Source organism: Capricornis sumatraensis, chromosome 18 (genome assembly GCF_032405125.1).
Source record: "Capricornis sumatraensis isolate serow.1 chromosome 18, serow.2, whole genome shotgun sequence".
Lineage (NCBI taxonomy): Eukaryota > Metazoa > Chordata > Mammalia > Artiodactyla > Bovidae > Capricornis > Capricornis sumatraensis.
In genome coordinates, this window is record NC_091086.1 from 21,236,021 (window position 1) to 21,260,586 (window position 24,566).

Here is a 24,566-nt window from a genome sequence, read left to right on the forward strand (position 1 = left end):
CCCAGACCAGAGGGCTGGTTGGTTTTCATGTTAACACAAGAATTCAGGTCTCCTGGTCCAGAATCAACTCCTTTTACTATATCATTTTGTGTTCTGGTTTATAAAGAAACACTGAGGAAATCAGTAGGCTATGTGGCTTTGTCTTCCCTTCCATTTATTGTGTATGTCCTACGTGCTATTGATCTGTTTTCAGATAGCAATAATTAGCAATAATCGTGCCTTGGATAAACCTCATTGGCTACACTACTGCCACTGCGCAAAGCTATTGCTCTATATAATGGGACTTACAAGGACCTTGTATAATCATTATGAGAGTCAAAGGGGATAGAGCATGGAGATTATCTGTCACCTACTGTGTACTCAGTAAATGGTGAGTATCCTCTTCAAGAGCCTAGTGAGACAAGTTCTTGGGATAATCATCTCAAGGGCCTTTAAAATGAAAGAATTTACCCCCACAAACAATACCCTACGTATGAGAAATTCATCCCTGGGGAGGAAAACAAAAGGGAATTCAGCATCCACCCAAGTTCTAACCCAGACGAGGAGACATTTAAACGACCTGTGAGGAAAGAAAGGAGCTGGATGGGGATAATTAGCAGGAGCGCATGGAATAACTCACCATCCTGCGAAGGGAAACAGAGAGCTGAGTCAGCTCTGGACACAGGACTGAGCAGGGAGCGGGCCTGGATGTCTGGATTTCTTTCTGTCAGCTTTTTATAAAAATAAGTACCTCGAGCTGTCTGTCTGTCTGCTGAGGAGACGATCCATCACCCGGTCTGTGAAAGCGGCTTTCCTTGGGCCCATCTCTCCAGACTTCTGTTGTGGTTACTTGTCTCACTGTGGTTATCCCCACGTCTGCTTCTCTGTCTCCCTCGTATCGCATGTGCTGGGTATGTGTGTAAAGCTCTTTATGTGGAGTCTGGGAATGGTTTTTAATACATTCAGAGCAACAAGCCAGAACCTCCACCTTTCATACCTGCTTCTGCCATTTCTCATCAGTGGGGCTGTGAGCACATGTGGGGAGCAGCCGCCTGAAACGGATCAGGGCCTCACTGTGCAGGGAGAAGCAGATGGAGGGAAAAGGGAGCTATTGTGTTGAACACCTGTCCAGCAATAGAGACCAGAAAAAAAAAAAAAAAAAAAAAGGGTTCATAGCAGCTATGAGGAATAGTGGACAGAGCCCAGATTGTGGACACAGTAACCAAGGATGCCACAGGTTAACTATCATAGCGATTTCAGGTGATGAGCAGGAAAAATTTTTCTCACGAGTTTTCTTGCTTGCCTCATGGCAAGCAAGGTGAAATTGTTTCAGCGCTCTTGGCAGATGCCTTTGGAGCTAGACTGATGGCTTCAAATTCCAGGTCTGCTGCTGGTTGGCTTTATGGTTTGTGGTAAGCTATTTAACTTCTTTGAGCTACAATTTCCTCACCCAAAAAAACCCAGGGTTGATGATTATGCCTGCTTTATAGGCATGTTGTAAAGAAGATTACATGGAAATAGTGTAAAGACCTATCACTGCCCTGGAATTTTATACATGCTCCATAAATTATAGCCATTATTATATTGATAATGATTTTCAAAATAAGTGGGGGAATATTAGAGAAATGCAAATTAAAATCATAATGAGATATCATCTCATGCCAGTCAGAATGGCCATCATCAAAAAGTCTACAAACAAATTCTGGAGAGGGTATGGAGAAAAGAGAACCCTCTTACCCTGTTGGTAGGAATGCAAACTGGTGTAGCCACTATGGAGAACAGTGTGGAGATTCCTTACTGGGAATAGAACTGCCGTACAACCCAGAAATCCCACTACTGGGCATACACCCCGAGGAAACTATAATTCAAAGAGACACATGTACCCCAATGTTCATTGCAGCACTGTTTATAACAGCTAGGACATGGAAGCAACTTAGACGGCCATTGGCAGATGAATAGATTAGGGAGCTGTGGTACATATACACAATGGAATATTACTCAGCTATAAAAAGGAACACATTTAAGTCAGTTCCAACGAGGTGGATGAAATTGGAGCCTATTATACATAGTGAAGTAAGTCAGAAAGAGAAAGATAAATACTGTATATAAATGCGTAAATATGGAATTTAGAAAGACGGTAACGACTATCGTACATGCAGCGCAACAAAGGAGACACAGATGTAAAGAACAGATTTTTGGACTCAGTGGGAGAAGGCAAGGTGGGATGTTTTGAGAGAATAGCACTGAAACATATATTACCATATGCAAAATAGATGACCAGTGCAAGTTAGATGCATGAAACAGGGAGTCAAAGCCAGTAATCTGGGACAGTCTAGAGGGATAGGGTGGGGAGGGAGGTGGGAGAGGCATTCAAAATGGGGGGCACATGTATTCTCGTGGCTGATTTATATTGATGTATGGCAAAAACCATCACAATATTGTAATTATCCTCCATTTAATTAAAAAAAAATGGGAGAAGTGCTGTAAAGTGAAGGAAATTAGCTTACTCATTTGTACTAAATCTTCAACCTAACACTTAAAGCATCACTTAACCTCTCTGAACCTATTTTTATTTTTTAAAATTTTATTTGTGTTTGGCTGTGCTGCATCCTCACTGCTTCTTGGGCTTTTCTCTGCGGTGAGCGGGGGCTACTCGCTAGTTGAGGTGTGAGGGTTTCTCATTACAGTGGCTTTTCTTGTTGCAGAACACGGGCTCTAGGGCGGGAGGGCTTCAGAAGGTGTGGTGCATGGACTCGGTAGTTGCAGCTCCTGGGCTGTGGAGCAGAGGCTCGGTAGTTGTGGTGCACGGCCTTAATTGTTCTGCAGCCTGTGGGATCTTCCCGGATCAGGGACCGAACCTGTGTTTCCTGCATTAGCAAGCAGATTCTTTACCACTGAGTCACCAGGGAAGCCCCTCCCTTTTAAATGAGGATCATTTTGTTTGACCCATCACGTATTTGGTGACTCTTAATCTTAGGTCTAGTTGGACTTCCTTTTCACTTCCTTTTCTCTTCAACATCAAAATGTCTAGCTCCAGAAGAAGTGAGGGACCGTATGATTTTAATCCAGGGGTCAGGATTGGTCTGAATCTGTTTATAAGACAACACTCAGTCATGTCCAACTCTTTGTGACCCCATGGACTGTAGCTGTAGCCTGCCAGGCTCCTCTGTCCGTGGGGATTCTCCAGGCAGGAATACTGGACTGGATTGCCTTTCCCTTCTCCAGGCAATTTTCCCGACCCAGGGATCGAACCCTGGTCTCCCACACTGCAGGCCTCATTTCTGTGAGCCACCAGGGAAGCTCCCAATCTGAGGTCCAGTCAGACTTCCTTTTCTCTTCAACATCAAGATGTCTAGCTCCAGAAGACATGAGGGGCCACAGGATTTTAATCCAGGGGTCAGAATTGGTCTGAATCTGTTTATAAGACAAATTCAGGGTGAGGGTTTTTTTTTTTTTTTCTGATGGGAGATGGTTAGAGCTCCTCCTCAAAAGGACATATTATAAACATCCGCTACTATTGTTTATGCTTTTAAAATGTTAATGTTCTGTATAAAGACTGAAAAAGGAATTTCTAGTCCTACGTGGTTTGCTAAATTTTGTAATAAGTATGATAGCGAATTGTGTTTATAGACTCAGCTAATAATAAAAAAAAAAGAGAGAAAAAAACCATTTATTGAGTGCCTGCTGTGTGCAGGCATGTCACAGTCCTCCTCTAAGTAAGGACTATTGCATTCCTATTTTTCAGAGAGGAAATCGGAGACTTTGAGAGGTTAAGTCCTTGTTGAAGTCCCTGCTGGCAATGGGTAGATTCTGGGTTTGGATGCAGATCTGATTCCCGAGCTCTTGTTCTGTCCAGTCCACTTTACTGCCTCCCTCTGCAGCTGGATTTGCTGGACTTTGATATGGACCCAGTAGAAACAGCCTTGCCGTTTTTGAGGCTCTTGAAATCCTACGAAAGATGCGTGCTCTCATCTTAGGCGTGGCTCGCTGCTTCCACTCTGGGTGCAGACGATAGAAACTCTCTGTGCATATGTCAGTTATTTCAAGACGCTGAGTGTGAAACTTTTAATCAAGTCTTTCAGGGGAAGGCCCCATCTGGAAACAGTTATCCAGATGTTATAAACCACTTCGGCCAGCGGTTGCCAGACTGCTGTCCAGGTGATGAGTGGAGGACCCCCCTCCCTATGTGGAAGATGTTCCGCAGGGACTGAGAGCTGGGAAGTTTGTAACTACTGGGCTTCATTCTCCCCTGGAATGGCTGTCAGGGCCTTATGTCCTCAAGACCGAGGGTGTCCTGACTCCCAGAAATGTCTGTGCTGAAGAGTAAATGTCCCCATTTCCTCATGATCCCTAGCGCCTACCCTGAAAGTGGGGTGGGGGAGTAGTCTGTGCAGCTGCAATGCTATGGGCACCTGCCCTCTGCAGCTCCAGTTTGGGACTTTGGTTATGGATTGTTTTCTATTCCCCCAGGCCTCTACAGAGAAAGTGCTGAGTCCCAGAGCTGCCTAACAGAGAAAAACTGCAGAATTACAGAACTATGGCCACTGGGAGACAGAGGCATGGAGCAGATCCTCTGTCTGGATCCTCCATATAAGGCCCAGGTTTTTAATGAACTAGAATCGCCATCCAGAAGTGGGAGGGCTCCCTATGATTCCTACAGCTCTGTGTGACAAAAATGACACAGCTTCTAATCACACTTTATGATTTGTTTTGGTCTCAAAGTTCACTGCTGCTGTTGTCAACTGAAGCCATGCTACTCATAAGCAATATGACATCAGGCAGAAAGGGTGGAAAGCTTAGATGTGAAAATTAGACTGTCTGCATTCACATCTATTGCCTTCTTCCTGTGTTAACTGGTGTGTTAACTCACCAGGGATGAGTTAACCTTAATCTCTCTGAGCTTCTGTATCCCCCTTGAAGAATGGCAACATGACAACATGACAATACAGTGATGTCACATGCCATAGGTCTGCTATGAAGATTTCTGTGGTGGCTCAGATGGCAAAGAATCTTCCTGTAACGTAGGAGACCCAGGTTATATCCTTGGGTTGGGAAGATCTGCTGGAGAAGGGAATGGCCACTCACTCTAGTATTCTTGCCTAGAGAATTCTCCAGACAGAGAAGCCTGGTGGGCTACAGTCCGTGGCGTCATAAAGAGCTGGACATGACTGAGTGACTCATACTTTCATTTTACAGGGCTGCTGTGAGGATTGGAGGAGATGATGCGTGTAAAGCACTTAGTACAATGTAAATACCCAGTGGACCTCATGATTGTGGGGATGGCTGCTGATGACCATTGTTCTAAGAAAACTTGATGTCTTCCTGTTAGCTAGAAGGTGGTGGGATCATTTGTATTTAAACTGAATTGGCTAGTGATCTGGGGCTTCCAAGGTGGCGCTAGTGGTAAAGAACCCACCTGTCAGGGCAGGAGACACAAGAGACATGGGGTCGATCTTTGGAGTCAACCTCCAGGAAGACCCCCTGGAGGAGATCATGGCAACCCACTCTAGTATTCTTGCCCGGAGAATCCCCATGGACAGAGGAGCCTGGTGGGCTACAGTCCATAGGGTCACAAAGGGTAGGACGCAACTGAAGTGACTTAGCACGTATTGGGTCAGAGAAGGCAAAGGCTAACTGGGAGGGACGAGATCCAGCTGATGCCATTTACATTCACACTAGCAGACTGGATTTGTAATCTGGCCCAGCCAGCTTGATTGAAAATCAGCCTCTCCACAGGAATGTCACACATGCAAATAAGGATTTTGATGGTCTCTTGTAAAACAACCTTCAGTTTAGTCTGCGTAGCCCTGCCATTTGAAAGCCAAAGTCCCCAAGGTGGGCCAAACTCACTGCATAATTGCTCTAGTCTGATCCTAGCCTCGGGAACCACAGAGGCAAGTTTTCTACCTTCCAGTCGCAGAGGATGCTGTCAGCATTGCTACTGAGTGAGCAAGCCCTGTGGTTATTTTGGAGCAGAGGGAGCCAGGCAACATGCAGTCTGGGAAACAAAAAGTGAACCCTCACAAGCCCCCTCTGTTTAGTAATATGTTCTAGCAAAAATGTCAGTTGAACCTTTGAGGATGAGAAACCATGGTCTGTAAAACCAGTAGGACCCTTTCAAGGGCTGCTCATTTAGAAACTTTTCCTGATACATTGAATGTTTTGGAGTAGGATTATATGCTTGTAATTATTCACTTACTCCCTGAAAACCTTTATTTATTTTTAACATTTTTTTTTCAGAAGAGTAAAATAGTAGAACTCTTGAATCTATTTAAGTATAATTTTGCTTTGTTTTATCCAGTACATCTGGATTAATTTAGCCCCAGGCAAAGATCCATTCGCATCAAACAAAACAAAACTATAGCTTTCAAACCATATTTTTCACTAAAAATTTCTACCTTAAAGCAAATGTTATTTACATAGTTTGATACAGAGAGGACTCATTCACACTCTGACTTCTTGAATGATACCTTTGTATTTACTTCTTTCTTCTTCTCCCTCAAATGTTGGTCTATCCCAAGAGTCTCTTGTTGGTCCTCTTCCCCAGTCTTATGATGCTTCTGCGCACAGAAATCTTAGTCACCCCTATTGCTTTGCTTGTTACCTCTGCTCAGGTACTACCCAAACAGTGACACTAAGAAAAAATTAGAATGATTTTCAAATGTGTCAAGTTCAAATACAAAAGTCTCAACAGAAGCATACAGAGACACTCTTAGGAAAAGGCTTTTTCTCTTGCCTGTAATTATGTCTTGAAAAAGCTCCTGTTTTAATAAATCATGGTTCATATCTATTTGCCAGAGAGGCTGATGAAGCAGGTCTATTTTTCTAACAACTTTTTCCCCCTAGCCTGTGGGGTCTCCCATTTCATGCTTCTGTTTATCCAAGTTTTATTTACAATATCCTAAATAAATCTTTGTGCTCTGGGATCATGTGGACATGAAGACGGTTTCAGCGGTTACCCGTGAGTGTTGTAATGTTACGAACCATATGGCAACACTTTACTGTTGAGGACAGAGGGATCTCACTGTGTGAGACTGAAGTTAGGCTTCTCGCTCTTGACTTAAGGAAAGTGATTCAGACAGAGAACCAGATGGAATCTTATGCAGACCCCATCCAAACCACCACTGGGCTAGGAACAGTGAAAAATGCCCATGCTCTCCCTTCTTTGCTTGGATGATGACAAGTAGGAAGCAAATTATTTCCATAATAAAAGTGTAAATAAAAATTCTTACTGTCTAAATGTTCCCAAGTCTTACCTGCCTGCAGGTATAAATGAAATCACATCAGTGTTACTTCCTTAGCCTCCTTCTAAAACCTGATCCACAACATTTGGGGGCATCTCCAGGACTGTCCCACATGGGTGAATATTTTGATATTATTCCATCGGGACATACACTTGGTATATATTGCTCTGTTATTTCCCTATTTAGTGTACTGTGAATTTTCTCCTATGAGGGGATATTTTCTATAAACTGATTTTTAAATGATTTATTTGTTTTTAAGTCTTATTTAGTTTTTTTTGGCTGGGCTGGGTCTTTGTTGCTGTGCGGGCTTTCTCTAGTTGTGGTGAGCAGGAGCTCCTCTCTGGTTATGGTGCGAGGGCTTCTCATCGTGGTGGCTGCTCTTGCTGTGGAACATGGGCTTTAGGGTGCTGGCGCCTCAGTAGCTGCAGCTTCCTGACTCTAGAGCACAGGCTCAGTAGTTGTGGTGCACAGGCTTAGTTGCTCTGCAACATGTGGGATCTTCTCAGATTAGGGATTGAACCTGTGTCTCCTGCATTGGCAAGCAGATTTTTTTTTTTACCACTGGGCCTCCAGGGAAGCCCTAACATGACTCTTTTTTTAATTTATTTTTTTACTGATGTATAGTTGACTTACACTGTTGTGCTAATTTCTAATGTATAGCAAACTGACTCAGTTATACACATGTTGTTGTTCAGTTGCCAAGTCATATCTGACTCTTAACAGCCCCATAGTCTCCAGCACACCAGGCTCTCCTGTCCCTCACCATCTCCCAGAGTTTGCCCAATTGAATCAGTGATGCCATCCAACCATCTCATTCTCTGTCACCCTCTTCTCCTTCTACCTTCAATCTTTCCCAGCATTAAGATCTTTCCCATGAGTCAGCTGTTCACGTCAGGTGGCCAAAGTATTGGAGCTTCAGCATCAGCCCTTCCACTGAATATTCAGGGTTGATATCCTTTAGGATTGACTGGTTTGATCTCCTTGCAGTCCAAGGGATTCTCAAGAGTCTTCTCTAGCACCACAGTAGAAAGCATCAATTCTTCAGTGCTCAGCTTTCTTTCTCGTCCAGCTCTCACATCTGTACATGACAATATACATTCTTTTTCATGTTCTTTTCCATTATGGTTTATCCCAGGATATTGAATATAGTTCCCTGTGCTACACAGTAGGACCTTGTTGTCTATCCATTCTATACATAAGAGTTTGCATCTACTAACTCCAAACTCCCAGCCTGTCCTTCCCCCACCTGCCTCTCCCTCAGCAACCACAAGTGTTCTCTATGCCTGTGAGTCTGTTTCTGGTTTGTTGGCAGGTTCCTTTGTGCCTTGTTTTGGTTTCCATATATAAGTGATATCATGATATTTGTCCTTCTCTGTCTGATTTACTTCACTTAGTATGATCATCTTTAGGTCCATCCATGTTGCTGCAAATGATATTATTTCTTTTTTATGGCTGAGTAGTATTTTATTGTTTGTATGTACCATATTTTTTTTATCCATTCATCTGTTGATGGACATTTAGATTGTTTCCTTATCTTGGCTATTGTGAATAGTGCTGCTAGGAACATAGGGGTGCGTGTATCTTTTTTTTTTAACTGTAGTATAATTGCTTTACGATGTTCTGTTAGCTTCTGTTGTACAACAAATTGAATCAGCTATATGTATACATATATTGGGGGCTTCCCTGATAGCTCAGTTGGTAGAGAATCCAGCTGCAATGCAGGAGACCCTGGTTCAATTCCTGGGTTGGGAAGATCCTCTGGAGAAGGCATAGGCTACCCACGCCAGTGTTCTTGGGCTTCCCTTGTGGCTCAGCTGGTAAAGAATCCACCTGCAATGTGGGAGGCCTGAGTTCTATCCCTGGATTGGGAAGATCCCCTGGAGAAGGGAAAGGCTACCCACTCCAGTATTCTGGCCTGGAGAATCCCATTAGTCCATGGGGTCACAAACAGCTGGGCACGGCTGAGGGACTTCCACCTTCACTTTCACTACTGCATTCCCCCCACTCCCCTGCCCTACTCCTCTAGGTCATCACAGAGCACCGAGCTGAACTCCCTGTGCCCTGCAGCAGCTTCCCACTAGCTATCTGTCTTACACGTGGAAGTAGAGTTCAGTCAAACCTAATCTCCAATTCACCTCCTCCTCCCTGCCCCCTGCCCCATGTCTACACATCTGTTTTCTACATCTGCATCTCGGTTCCTGCCCTGGAACTAGGTTCATCTGCACCATTTTTCTAGATTTCATATACATGCATTAATATACAATATTTGTTTTTGTTTTTCTGACTTCACTCTGTATGACAGACTCTAGGTCCATTCATCTCTCTACAAATGACTCAGTTCTGTTACTTTTTATGGCTGAGTAATATTCTATTATATATATGTACCACAACTTCTTTATTCCTCTATTGATGAACATTTAAGTCACTTCCATGTTCTGGCTATTGTAAATAGTGCTTCAGGGAACATTGGGATACATGTGTCTTTTTAAATTATAGTTTTCTCAGAACATATCCCGGTAGTGGGATCACTGGGTCATATGGTAGTTCTATTTTTAGCTTTTAAAAGAACTCTCAGACTGTTCTGTGTAGGGGTTGCACTAATTTACATTTGTACCAACAGTGTAGGAGAGTTCCCTTTGCTCTACATCTTCTCCAGCATTTATTATTTGTGGACTTTCTGATGATGGCCATTCTAACTTGTGTGAAGTGATACTTCATTGTAGTTTTGATTTGTATTTCTCTAATGATTTGCATTGATGAGCATCTTTTCATGTGCCTATTGGCCATTTGTACCTCATGCGAAGAGTTGACTCATTAGAAAAGACTCTGATGCTACGAGGGATTGGGGGCAGGAGGAAAAGGGGATGACAGAGGATAAGATGGCTGGATGGCATTACTGACTTGATGGACATGAGTTTGAGTGAACTCCGGGAGATGGTGATAGGGATAGGGAGGCCTGGCGTGCTGAGATTCATGGGGCTGCAAAGAGTCAGACACGACTGAGCAACTGAACTGAACTGAACTGATGTCATCTTTGGAGAAATGTCTGTTTAGGTCTTCTGCCCATTTTTTGATTGGGTTATTTGTTTTTATGTTGTTGAGTTGTACAGACTGGTTGTCCTTGGTGGTCGTGTTGTTTGAAAATTTTTTCTTCCATTCCATAGGTTGTCTTTTTGTTTTATGTTTTCCTTTTCTATGCAAAGGTTTGTAAATTTGATTAGACCCATTTGTTTATTTTTGTTTTTATTTTTATTGCCTGGGTAACTGATCTAAGAAAGTGCTGGTATGATTTTATGTCAGAGAATGTTATACTTATGAGCTCTTCAAGGAGTTTTATGATGTCTTGTCTTATATTTAAGTCTTTAAGCCGTTTTGAGTTTGTTTTTGTATATGATGTAAGGGTGTGTTCTAACTTCATTGATTTACATGGAGCTGTCCAACTTTCCCAGCAAAAGTGAAGTCATTCAGTCGTGTCTGACTCTTTGTGACCCCATGGACTGTAGCCTACCAAGCTCCTCTGTCCATGGGATTCTTCAGGCAAGAATACTCGAGTGGGTTGCTGTTTCCTTCTCCAGAGGATCTTCCTGACCCAGGGATCGAACCTGGGTTTCCTGCATTGGAGGCAGACTCTTTAACCTCTGAGCCACCAGGGAAGCCCACCTACTTGCTAAAGAGACTATCTTTTTCACATTTTATATTCTTGCTACCTTGTCAAAGATTAATTGACTCTAAGTGTGTGGATTTATTTTGGAGTTCTCTTTTCTGTTTCATTGATACATATGGCTGTTTTTTATGCCAATACCACACTCTTTTGATTACTGTAGTTTTGTAATATTGTCTGAAGTCTGTGAGGGTTGTGTCTCCTGCTTTGTGTTACATTTTTAATGATTATATAGTATTCCATCATATGGATAATTTGTTTAACCAGTCCTTGATTGTTGTACATTTACTACCAATAATAATATAATTCTGTGATGATTGTCTTTGCATGCACGTCTTTACATTCACATCTTTGCACACATCTCTTAAATGCTGTCCTGAAATGAATTCTGGGCATGGAGTTGCTTGGTCAAGGCTGTAGTTATCATAATGGGTTAATTCTATTATTATTAATAAATCATAATGATATAAAGTCCTGTTAAACATTGGGCCAATGGGAGGCAATTACTCTGGAGACAGTGCTTGAAAACAAAAACGCAACATGTAAATTCTCTAAAAAAATGCGTATTAAGAAACAAGAACCAGTCCAAGTTGATCAATACAAAGGAAATTTTTGAATTTTTAAACTCCTTTATAATCTGACATTTTTGTTCCTAAAATTTAAATTAGATACAGTATTTTTACATAGGAGTAGTAAACATCTCTTTAAAGGACAATAATGTTTAAATTGTTTATTAGTGATATTTTTCATCAATAAATCATGCAAATCTGGACAGATATTTTCACTTTATGTGAAGAAAGCTCAGCATCCTAACATTTGCCAACTCTCTACGAGAGAGATTTTCAAGTTCCTGAGGCCCCTAAGGGATTAAGTGGAATGCATGACTTGTATCCTTAACTAGATTTTAAGAGAAAGGAGTTGTCACCAATATATTTTGCCCAAATGTCTTATTAAAGACACCACCAAGAATGGAGCTTGGAAGCAAGGGAGGCCCAGACACTGCTGGCAGCTCCGACGCTCTGTACTTTAATAACTCATTGGCAACAGGATGAAGTAGTTTATGTTCCAGACTTTGCCTCCTGGTATCTAGATTTTTATAGGTGTTTTGACTGAGGTGTAGAGGAGGCATTTTTTTGGCCGCTGATTTCTATTCCAGATTGTGGGATGTGAATAATTTGGTAAATTAACATCAATGGGTTAGACTGTTCTTTGTTACCAAATGCCCCTGGGCTGCCTGTTCCACTGGATGGTCACATTAATTTGCAGCCACAGGAGGATGGCTGCTGGGCAAACACGCCCAAGTTAAATTTCCTTTTGCAGGCTTTCCCCCTATTTTGGATATTCAGGTAGCCACTGAAGCAGCTCTCTCTTGTGCATTCATAATTCTGGCTAAGCCTAGGGCTTCCAAAACTAATATCAGGGAGGAAAGATCCAAACCTTATTGCTTTTGTGGCTTTTTTTTTTTTTCCTGGGGCCAGCTTTCGGCCATGATTCCAGTGATCAGTCTGTACTTCTAGTTATATACTAAATGCATAAACTGTGTGTGCTACAAATGATGTTTTTCTAGCCTGTCCATATAGCCTATTAAACCAGAGTTGGCAGTTTTCCACCCCTTAGGAGAAGCATTTGGCATAAATAATATTGTCATTTGGGAAGGCTAGACATGGTTTGAAGAAGTGACCTTGTATAAATATTGTCTGAGGTATGACTGAGGCTAAATTATATGACAGGGAGCTAGTATAGTCTGGGCTCTGGGCCCTCCTGGTAATGAAGTTGCTTCTTGTAGTAATGGAACCATTTGAATTGAAAATGTAATCAAATACATCAGAGGCTATTAAAACACAGAAACCAGGCTATTTATGAACTCCCAGGGTCCAGAGGATGGCAAAAGGGTACTGGAATTTCTTTGTCATTCAAACAGCTTTGTCTTTTGAAGGGACAAGATGTCCTAGAAAGTGCCTTTGTCCTTGCCTTGGAATTTCCCTCAGTGCTGAGACTCCTGAGCATGCCAGATGTCTGTTGATCCTCCACCCATGTGTGGGGTGAGCTGTGGGCACTGAACGCAGTGTTGCTAGCTAGTGGGTGACCTGGTATATCAACACAACACAGCCCCCCAAGGCAGCTACTTTCCATTCTGCACGCAGCCTCCTACTTTAGGACTTTGTTCCTCTTTCCTGACCTGTGTTACTCTGCCTCTTAATTGTACAGAATTCCCTTTCTCTTCCTTCTGTTAATTGATTTGCCAGATCTGTCTTTCAAAAGTATGATTTTATTTTCATCAGTCCATCAGTTTATCCATTCATTCAACAAATATTTATTGAGTGCCAACTGGGTGTTAAACACTTTGCTCTCTGCTGTAACAAGATTTATGGTCTAATGAGGGAGAGACATATTTGACAAAGAATTCCAGTGCTGAATAGACAATTATAAATTGGTGAGCATTTCTGTAGGAAAGAAAGGTTCTTTGATAGTACCTATAAAACAAAGGGGGCTTCCCAGGTGGCTCAGTGGGTAAAGAATTTGCTTGCAATGCAGGAGACTCGATATGTGGCTTCGACCTCTGGGTTGGGAAGATCCCCTGGAGGAGGAATGTATTCGAGTACTCTTGGCAGCCAAATTCCATGGACAGAGGAACCTAACGGGCCACAATCCATGGGGTCGTGAAGAGTCAGACGTGACTGAGTAAACACACACCTCAATTGGAGAGAGTAGTTGGGGAGGCTCCTCTGAAGAAGTGATGATTAGGTTGTATGCGTATGTGTAGGTATAGGTCTCAACTAGGCAAAAAACTGGGCTGGGCAGCAGGAGCAGGTTGGGCTGAGGAGTGTTTTCCAGAGTAGCAGGCCATGGTGAGGGGAGCATGGTGCCCTGGGAGGAATGGAGAGGAGGTCACTGTGGCTGGAACAGAAGCGCGAGGGCCACAGGAGGAGGGATACGTAAGCTGTGTTCAGAATTGTGATCTCTGTCTACCAGGAGTGGGAAGCCATTGAGGAGCCTTTGAACAGACTGGATTTGCATTTCAAAAAGACCACTTGGGCTTCAGTGGGGGGAGTTCATTGGCAGTGGGCAAAGAGCTCAGGAAGGAGAGATCATAGTGAATGCAGGCTTTAGCAGTGGAGATGAGAAATAGACAGGCTTGAGCATTGTCTATGTGGGAAAACAGAGTTTGATGATGGATTAGACTCAAGGGAAAGGGATCATCCAGGATGACTGAGGCTCCAGTTTGTGCTGCTGGATCAGCTGAGCTCCACTTATGTGTGAGGGATCACTGAAAAGTAGAACAGAAATCATGAGCAAAGGTGGCCTTGAATTGGACAAAACTCGATGGTTTTCAAGGAATAGCATGGGGAAGAGCAGTAGGAAATGAGATCAGAGGTGTGATTGGAGAAGGCAGATGATATAGGTCACCAGGAAAGGATTTTACCTTTTGATGGGATGCTGTCAGGATGGGATGCTATCAGTATGGGATGGCTGTTGGAGGGTTTTGAGCAGAGGCATTGCGTCATCTGATTTAGGGTTTTGAAAGGTTTTTTCTATATGGAGAAAAGACTCTAGGAGGACAAGACTAACAGCAGGGAGATCAGGTGGGTGACAGTTACAGTAATCCAAGTAGAAGGTGGTGGCGGTGATGACTTACTCCAGGGCAGTAGCTGAGATGGTGGTGAGAAATGAACCTGGGCAGATTTTTAATACAGAGTCTTAGTCACTCAAATATGTTCGACTGTTTGCAGCGCCATGCACTGTAGCCTCTGTCTGTGGGATTCTCCAGACAATACTAGAGTAGGTAGCCATTGCCTACTCTAGGGTATCTTCCTGACCCAGGGGTTGAACTGGGGTCTCCCACATTGGCAGGTGGATTCTCTACTGTCTGAGCCACCAGGCAACCAACAGCATTTTCTGATGGATTAGATGTAGTGAGCAATTAAAAGGAGGGAAGGATGACACCAAGATTTTTTGTCTTGAGCTGTTAAAAAGATGGATTGCCAATCACTAAGATATCAAAGACTACTGTAGAGTAAGGAGTTGATTTTGAATATTAGGTTTGATATCCTTACTAGATAATCAATTTGAAAGCATGAATAGACTGACATACAGGTTAAAGTTTAAAGAGGAGAACTAAAATAAACATACAAATTTGGTTATATTGGGGGTATAGATAGATGATACTCAAACCAATGAGAAAGGACAAGTTCACCAAAGGAATTACGATAGAGAATAGGAACAGTATGTTTAGAGGCTGAGCATGAAGAAGGTAATTCTAGTCAGTAATCAAGGTTGATATCAGCAGTAATGAAACATAGCAATATCACCTACCCCTTGATATGATGCGCTGAGAAGAGTATGAAATTACTTCTGTAGCATTTTTGCCAAAAAATACATAATCTCAATCTAACCATGAGAAAACATCAGGCAAATCCAAACCGAGAGACGTTCTACAAAATAACTGCCCAGTTCAGTCGTTCAGTCGTGTCCGACTCTTTGCGACCCCATGAATCGCGCACGCCAGGCCTCCCTGTCCATCACCATCTCCCGGAGTTCACTCAAACTCACGTCCATAGAGTCAGTGATGCCATCCAGCCATCTCGTCCTCTGTCGTCCCCTTCTCCTGCCCCCCAATCCCTCCCAGCATCAGAGTCTTTTCCATTGAGCCCAGTGCTCATCAAAAATAAAAGACAAGTGATTGAGAAACTGTCACAGATTAAAGGAAACTAACAACAACTAAATACAATGTGTGGTCCCAAATTGCATCCTGGGACAGAAAAAAGATGTTAATAGGAAAACTGTTAAAATTCAAATATAGACTGTGGTTTAGTTAGCAGTATTGTACCAATATTATTTTCCTGGTTTTGATCATTGGACTGTGGTTATATAAGATGTTAACATTAGGGAAGCTAGTTTAGAGAAATGGAGGAACTTTTCTGTTTTATTTTTGCAAGTTGTCTGTAAAAGTATTCCACACACAAAAAAAAAAAATTAAAGAAAATTAAGTTCATGACTTTCAGGCACATACCCCCAAGGATGTGGTTGCCCTCACATCCAGTCTAGAGATGCTGAAGAAGTAGGCAGGGCCATCCTGCAGCGTCTTCAGATCATGTTAAAGGCTTTGACTTTCCTCTAAGAGCCAGTGCAGGATTAGGCTGGGAATGTGGAAGAAGATGGGAAACTAGACATGTTTGTTTTAGGCAAAAAGAGACAAGAAAACAGAATAAATACTGGGTTAGGCCCAGATTCAAGCAAACACCCAGTTACTCTCAATTATTCATCCTGTTCTCCAAACAGAATTGACCATGAGTTAGTTCATGACTCACAAGGGTGTTAGCACATTGTAACGTCTGGCTGGGAAGATTGCTCAAATCCCAAAGGATTATCCTTGAGGAGCCTCGCATCCTCAGTCCTGTTTTCTCCTGGCACTCTTACAGTCCAAGCAGAACTGTGGAGGGGATCTGAAGCTTGTAGGCCTGAGAGGTGAACTGTGTGCACGTTACATCTGGTGCTGTCTGTGTGGAATGATTCCAGAACAAGGACCACAGCTGGACTGAGATACCAGCCTGCAGAGAGTGAGGAAATGACCCTCTAGAAATGAGGGGACAGACTCCTGTGCCCTTCTCAGCCAGCGCTGGTGGGGCAGGGCCTGTGGCAAAGCGGGGTGGGGTGTGTTTCATCACGTCAGAGTCCCCAGGGGGGTTGCAGAGCAGTTGGAGACGGTGACTGGGAAGTGCTAATTATAAAATTATATATTAAACATTAGCCAAGGGGAAATTGTAAAAGTGGCTTATATAGAAGACAGAGGGTTCCCTGAAGCTGGAGAGTTCATGCCTCTGCCCAAAGAAGGGGTGAGCCATGGAGAAAAGATGTTCCATTTAACTCCCTGCTGTCCTATGGGGCAAGAGCTGAGAATCCAGAGAATCCCTGGGGTCTAGGGTCTGATCACCCCTTCCCCACCCTCCCGCCAGCAACCCACCCTGTTTGCTTGGCCTGGGAGGAAGCTATCAGCCTCCAAGTCTGCTCTCTGAAACTCTGAGATCATGCAGTCTAACACCTTGAGCCTCCAATCCTACAAAATGTTATTTTTAACAGTTGCCATTGGTTTCTGAATCCTTACTGTGTGCTAGAATCTTTATATAATTGTTTCTAATCCTTTCAACAACGCTTTACAGTAGTTATTATCACCTCCATTTTCTGGGGGCCATTCTTGGTGAGGACTCAGAGGCTTAGCTTGTCTGAGTGTATGGCTGAGTCAGGATTTGAACCCAAGTCTGTGTCTCCCTAGTATTGAATGAGCTCAGGATGCCATGAGTGAGGAACCCTCTGGGAAGGGCCATGCCTGGCACTGACCATCACCCCCAGTAGCCCAACTTCATAAGCATACACCCATGTGCTGGACTTTAGGAAATTTCACTGAGGATGTGGAATCAGCAGCCCATGACTCATAGGGCTGAATTCGGGGGAGGCTGCCTGGTGGGACTGCTGCAGTCTGTTTCCAGGACCCGAGGTCTGGGAAGAGTGAAGAGGAGGGGCATAAAGAGTCGTGACCAGCACACCTGCGCTCCTCATGTTGAAAAATCATGAGGATGTGCTGTCAGTGTTGGCCTGCAACTACATTTCTGGCTTAAATTTTGGGTGGCTTTACTAAGCCTTGAAAGTGGAAAGAACACATCATATTGAGAGTCTGACAGTGAGTGAGGTCCAGGGTGCTAGCTGGCCCGTTGCCATGGACTTGACCTGTGAAGACGAGCAGAGAAGCGTTTTCATTACCATCAAAGTCTGCCATGTGCTCCGGGCATCCTGCAGAGGGAAGGGTCGCCAGGCCTCAGCCCCACTCCCGGGATGCAGAGTCACAGAGACGCCCAGGCCCACATAGACACTGTAATGACCTACCATGTTGATTAAATAGATCTGCTGTGAACTATTTTTAAAAATGCAAGCAGTGGGGCAAGAGCATTTTGCATGTTGCAAGCATTTTAAGAAGTTAGCATTCCCCAGAAAAAATAAAGGAAGGAAAAAGAAAAGTTGGTTCTCATGGTAGGTATTGAGAAAAGGGAGTTGAGAAGGACTCCATCACACTGTTAGGTCATAACACTGCTATTTTCTTGTTCTGCCTCCTCTGTTTCCCTCCTCTGCTGCATTCCCTTTTGTTCTCTGGCTTTTCTGCTTTATCCCTCTCCCCAGGTTATCTCCTGCCATTTTCCTCTCCCTGCTTCCCAGCACTTGAGTAGCTCCTCCGTGTCCTTCACTGTGCGGCTCAGTTTCTTTCTGGGGTGTCTTCCCTGCCCACCTGAGCTTAGGTAGGAGCCATTCCTGTGCATCCTGTCAATTCTTCTAGCCAAACGCTCATCACTTTGTTTTGTTAGCTCCTCCAAAGTAGGGACTGAATCACTGTTCCCGGCTCTTTGTGTGCTAGGCTTCAGGGATATGTAAGAACCAGAAAGTAAGAACACCCAGCTGTAGACTAGACGCGAATGTCCCACTGGCTCCTTCCATGGTTTCCTTGTCCCTTCAACCATCTTTGATTCTTCTTTTCTCTACTTCCTTTATTCAATCACCCTCAAAGTCCTGTCCACTTAAATAACAGTAAAAGGAAGCTCTTAATATGTGTTCAGTTCAGTTCAGTTGCTCAGTTGTGTCTGACTCTTTGTGAACCCATGGACTGCAGAATGCCAGGCCTCCCTGTCCATCACCAACTCCCAGAGTTTACTCAAACTCATGTCCATCAAGTTGGTGACGTCATCCAACCATCTCATCCTCTGTCGTCCCCTTCTCCTCCCTGCTTCAATTTTTCCCAGCATCAGGGTCTTTTCCAATGAGTCAGTTCTTCGCATCAGGTGGCTAAAGTATTGGAGTTTCAGCTTCAGCATCAGTCCTTCCAAGGAACATTCAGGACTGATTTCCTTTAGGATGGACTGGCTGGATCTCCTCGTTAGGTGTTGTCAAAAGTACTCTACATGTGTTGTCATCAAGCTTCACGACTTTGTAAGGTGGATGCTGTCATACTCCTGCTTTACAGATGAGGAAATTGAGGCAAAAGAGATTAGACAATTTGCCTGAAGTCATACAGCCAACATGTGATAGAAGTAGGATTGGAACCCAGGCAGTCTGGCTTCAAAGCTCTAAATACTCAATGTGTCTCAGTCCTCTGAGGCCACCATGATGTCATGTCCCCCGCCCTCGGTTCCCTGTAACACTCCATTCCCTATAATGCAGCCAGAGCAATTGTTCTAAATGAGCTCTCTTTAAAACCCTCTCTAACTCTTATTTCCCTCCAGACAAAGTCCATACTTTTTAGGGCAACAGGCAAGACCCTTCCCCTGGCTGCCCTTACCCACCTTCCAGACTTTTCTCATGCTGCTCCTCACTTCAGCTCCCAAGCCCAGGATATTTTGTGCATGGAACACCATGGCTGCCTCCTCTCTTTGCCTGGCTAATCCCCTCAGATCTCTGCTTAGACGTTACTTCTCCCAGACGCACTCCTTGACCCCTTGACTCAGTGCTCTCGCGGTATCCGGGCTCACCCCTTCGTAGCAACTGTCCTACCTTCAGAAAGTCTGCCCCCCCCCCTCTATCTCCTCCACCAGCTGTAAGCTACACAGATGCAAATATTGGCTCTTGGTTTTGGTGACTCCCCCAGGCATAGCACAGTATTCAATAAACATTTGTTAAATGAAGGAATTAAAGGATGACCTTTTGAAGAAATATTTATTTATTTAGGCTGTGCCTGGTCTTAGTTGTGGCACGTGGAATCTTTTGTTGTGGCATATGGGATCTTAAAAAAAAATTTTTTTTGATGTGGACCCTTTTTAAAGTGTTTTATTGAATTTGTTGCAATACTGCTTCTGCTTTATGTTTTGATTTTTTGGCCTTGAGGCATGTGAAATCTTAGTTCCCCAGCCAGGGATCGAACCCACACCCCCTGCACTGGAAGGCAGAGTCTTAGCCACTAGACCATCGGGGAAGTTCTGGCATGCAGAATCTTTCAGCTGCAGCAGGCAGGATCTTGATTTATGGCATGTGGGATTTTTAATTGCATCATGTGTGACCTTTTAGTTGCAATATGCAAGATCTTCAGTTGAGGCATGTGGGATCTAGTTCCCTGATGGGAGATTAAACTCTGGTCTCCTGCATTGGGAGCATGGAATTCTTAGCCACTGGATCACCAGGAAAGTCCCTAAGGGATGACTTCTAAGCTGAAGTTCTGACCTTGGCTGATTCTGTGAGCATTCCTACCCCTGACTCTTCCTACCTTATGTAATACACAGAATTACCAGATTCATGAGTGAAGACGGTATTAAAGGGCAGATGACATGCAGTAGGGGACTGTAAAGGGAGGCAGACACTCTCCCCATGAGACAGTATCAACTTCTACTTCCCAGGGGAGACAGAAGACTTCCTGGGACCTTTTGCTTGAGAGTCTCTGGCTTTAAATTATATCTCCTGCACTTGTCCACAGCCAGAGTGACATGTGAGAGGTCACACTACCTGTGGCTCCTTCTAGGTGTCAGCACTGCTCATGTGGTGGCTTTTGGACTTGGCTATAGCTTTATCAAACCTCACTTTACTCATCTGGAAAAAGATTATCTGGGTTTTAGTTTCTGGCAGTATAGCAGATTAGATACACCGAATGACACTTCCAACTGAACCAACTAAAATGAAAGAAGGAAAAAAAAAGTGCCTTTAAAAAACAAAAACACGTTGTTAAAGTGTCTTGAAAATAAAGAATCTGTGATTCTCAAAAGGAAAGGAACAGCAGTCACTGAGAACCCAGGAATCCAGGAGTCACTGAGAAACGAGGTAATTTTCACCCTGAGGTTTTCTGGAGGGCCAGCAAATTTCTACTTTGATGGATATGTCAGACTCAAGAAGTTGGAGTTAACTCCCACACTTGCTCAGCATGGAGATTGAGTAAGATACCCTGGCATGAACTGCCACAGAGAGAAATCAGTGCACTGACCTGGTTACTGGGTGAAGGGATTAAACAGCTCCTCCTCCTGAATTATGTAATCACAACTGAGCCCTCATAAGGGTCTATCAGCCTGAATTCATACTCCTTCAGGGTCAAAACAACTTTAAGTAAAGTATTCAACTTCAAATAGTACCAGATTAGTGTCCCCAGGAGACTGGCAGAAGCAATTTGAATCTTCTGAAGAGGAACTCACCTTCAACCCTAGACTTAAAGAATTTTTTCAGATAAAGTTACAAGGAAAATGAGCAACTCACAATAAAATCAAACCCAAAAAGCACACTAAGAAAACAGAACACTATGAATGAGGGAGAGAAAAAGAGACAGCAGAAACAAAACTCCAATTATGAAGAAATTTCCTAGATTAAAAGATGGATGGCATTGTGAACAACTTTATACCAATAAATTTGAAAACTTAGATGAAATGGATTCAGTCCTAAAAAAACATAATGGAAAAACTGACTCAAAAAGTAGAAAATCTGAATAGTTCTACTATAATAGTTTTAAAAAAATGAATTAGTAATTTAAAATCTTTCCACATACAAAAACAAAACAAAACAAAACAAAGAGCTGCCAGGCACATATGACTCAGAAAAAGGCATTTGATAAAATTTAAAATTTATTCATGATTAAAAAACAAACAAAAAGGTTTACCTAATTTGGAAAATGGTGTCCATTAAAATCTCTACAGAATACATTATAATTTTTAAGGAAATATTGAAAACATTCTACATAAGATCCAGGAAAAAAAAGGGAGACTGAATAGCTATTCAGTATTTTACTAGAGAGTCATTCAAAACAGCATATCATTTACAAAAAGCAATGCATTAAAAAAATAATAATAATTTATGGAAATGCCAAAATACACGTGATGAATAAATCTAAGAAGAAAATGTGAAAGTGCTTAGTGGAGAAAATTATAGAACTTTATTAGGAAAAAGATACAGTAAGTTAGTCACTCATTTGTGTCCAATTCTTAGCAAACCATGGACTGCAGCACGCCAGGCCTCCCTGTCCATCACCAACTAGGAGCTTGCTCAAAGTCATGTCCATTGAGTCGGTGATGCCATCCAAAAATCTCATCCTCTGTCATCCCCTTCTCCTCACAGCTTCAATCTTTCCCAGCATCAGGGTCTTTTCAAATGAGTCAGTTCTTCCTATCAGGTGGCCAAATTGTTGGCATTTCAGCTTCAGCATCAGTCTTTCCAACAAAAATTCAGGGTTGATTTCCTTTAGGATTGACTGGTTTGACCTCCTTGCAGTCCAAGGGACTCTCAAGAGTCTTTTCCAATATCACAGTTCAAAAGTATCAAGTCTTCGAAACTAAGCTTTCTTGGGCTTCCCTTGTGGCTCACCTGGTAAAGAATCCTCCTGCAATGCATGAGACCTGAGTTTGATCCCTGGGTTGGGAAGATCTCCTGGAGAAGGGAAAGGTTACCCACTCCAGTATTCTGGCCTGGAGAATTCCATGGACTGTATAGTCCATGGAGTCACAAAGAGTCAGACACGACTGAGCAACTTTCACTTTCTCACATCTATACATGACTACTGGAAAAACCATATCTTTGACTGGATGGACCTTTATCAGCAAAGTGATATCTCTGCTTTTTAATATGCTGTCTAGGTTCAGTCTGAGGAGGTCTTACAAATAGCTGTGAAAAGAAGAGAAGCGAAAAGCAAAGGAGAAAAGGAAAGATATACCCGTTTGAATGCAGAGTTCCAAAGAATAGCAAGGAAAGATAAGAAAGCCTTCCTCAGACTCCAAAAGCCTGTTCTATACATCTGTGTCTCTTTTGCTGAAAGGGTGGGATGATTTGGGAGAATGGCATTGAAACATGTAAAATATCATATATGAAATGAATCGCCAGTCCAGGTTAGATGCATGATATTGGGGCTGGTGCACTGGGATGACCCAGAGAGATGGTACGGGGAGGGAGGAGAGAGAGGGGTTCAGGATGGGGAACACGTGTATACCTGTGGCAGATTCATGTTGATGTATGGCAAAACCAATACAATATTGTAAAGTAACCTCCAATTATAATAAATTTAAAAAAAGAAAGCCTTCCTCAGCGATCAATGCAAAGAAATAGAGGAAAACAATAGAATGGGAAAGACTAGAGATCTCTTCAAGAAAATTAGAGATACCAAGTGAATATTTCATGCAAAGATGGGCTCAATAAAGGACAGAAATGGTATGGACCTAACAGAAGCAGAAGGTATTAAGAAGAGGCGGCAAGAACACACAGAAGAACTGTACAAAAAGATCTTCATGACCCAGATAATCATAAAGGTGTGATCACTCCCCTCACCTAGAGCCAGACATCGATTGTGAGGCCAGGTGGGCCTTAGGAAGCATCACTACGAACAAAGTTAGTGGAGACGATGGAATTCCAGTTGAGTTATTTCAAATTCTAAAACATGATGCTGTGAAAGTGCTGCACTCAATATGTCAGCAACTTTGGAAGACTCAGCAGTGGCCACAGGGCTAGAAAAGGTCAGTTTTCATTCCAATCCCAAGGAAAGGCAATGCCAAAGAATGCTCAAACTACTACACAATTGCACTCACCTCACATGCTAGTAAAGTAATGCTCAACATTCTCCAAGCCAGGCTTCAGCAATATGTGAACTGTGAACTTCCAGATGTTCAAGCTGGTTTTAGAAAAGGCAGAGGAACCAGAGATCAAATTGCCAACATCCGCTGGATCATGGAAAAAGCAAGAGAGTTCCAGAAAAACATCTATTTCTGCTTTAATGACTATGCCAAAGTCTTTGTGTGGATCACAATAAATAATGGAAAATCTGAAAGACAAGGGAATACCAGACCACCTGACCTGCCTCTTGAGAAACCTGTATGCAGGTCAGGAAGCAACAGTTAGAACTGGACTTGGAACAACAGACTGGTTCCAAATAGGGAAAGAAGTACGTCAAGGCTGTATATTGTCACCCTGCTTATTTAACTAATATGCAGAGTACATCATGAGAAACACTGGGCTGGAAGAAGAACAAGCTGGAATCAAGATTGCCAGGAGAAACATCAATAACCTCAGATATGCAGATGACACCACCCTTCTGGCAGAAAGTGAAGAACTAAAGACCGTCTTGATGAAAGTGAAAGAAGAGAGTGAAAAGTTGGCTTAAAGCTCAACATTCAGAAAACGAAGATCATGGCATCCAGTCCCATCACTTCATGGCAAATAGATGAGGAAACAATGGAAACAGTGTCAGACTTTATTTTTTTGGGCCCCAAAACCACTGCAGATGGTGGCTGCAGCCATGAAATTAAAAGACTCTTACTCCTTGGAAGGAAAGTTATGACCAACCTAGATAGCATATTAAAAAGCAGAGACATTAATCTGCCAACAAAGGTCAGCTTAGTCAAGGCTATGATTTTTCCAGTAGTCATGTATGGATGTGAGAGTTGGACTATAAAGAAAGCTGAGTGCAGAAGAATTGTTGCTTTTGAACTGTGGTGTTGGAGAAGACTCTTGAGAGTCCCTTGGACTGCAAGGAGATCCAACCGGTCCATCCTAAAGGAGATCAGTCCTAAGTGTTTGTTGGAAGGACTGATGTTGAAGCTGAAACTCCAATATTTTGGCCACCTGATGGGGAGACCTGACTCATTGGAAAAGACCTTGATGCTGGGAAAGATGGAGGGCAGGAGGAGAAGGGGACGACAGAGGATGAGATGGTTGGATGGCATCACCGACAGAAGGGACATGGTTTTGGG

General features: G+C 43.0%; 1 pseudogene; it reads right to left on the reverse strand.

Moving 5' to 3' along the window:
- Positions 1 to 200: 200 nt before the first annotated feature.
- On the reverse strand, positions 201 to 264 carry LOC138094745 (U4 spliceosomal RNA; annotated as a pseudogene).
- Positions 265 to 24,566: the final 24,302 nt, after the last annotated feature.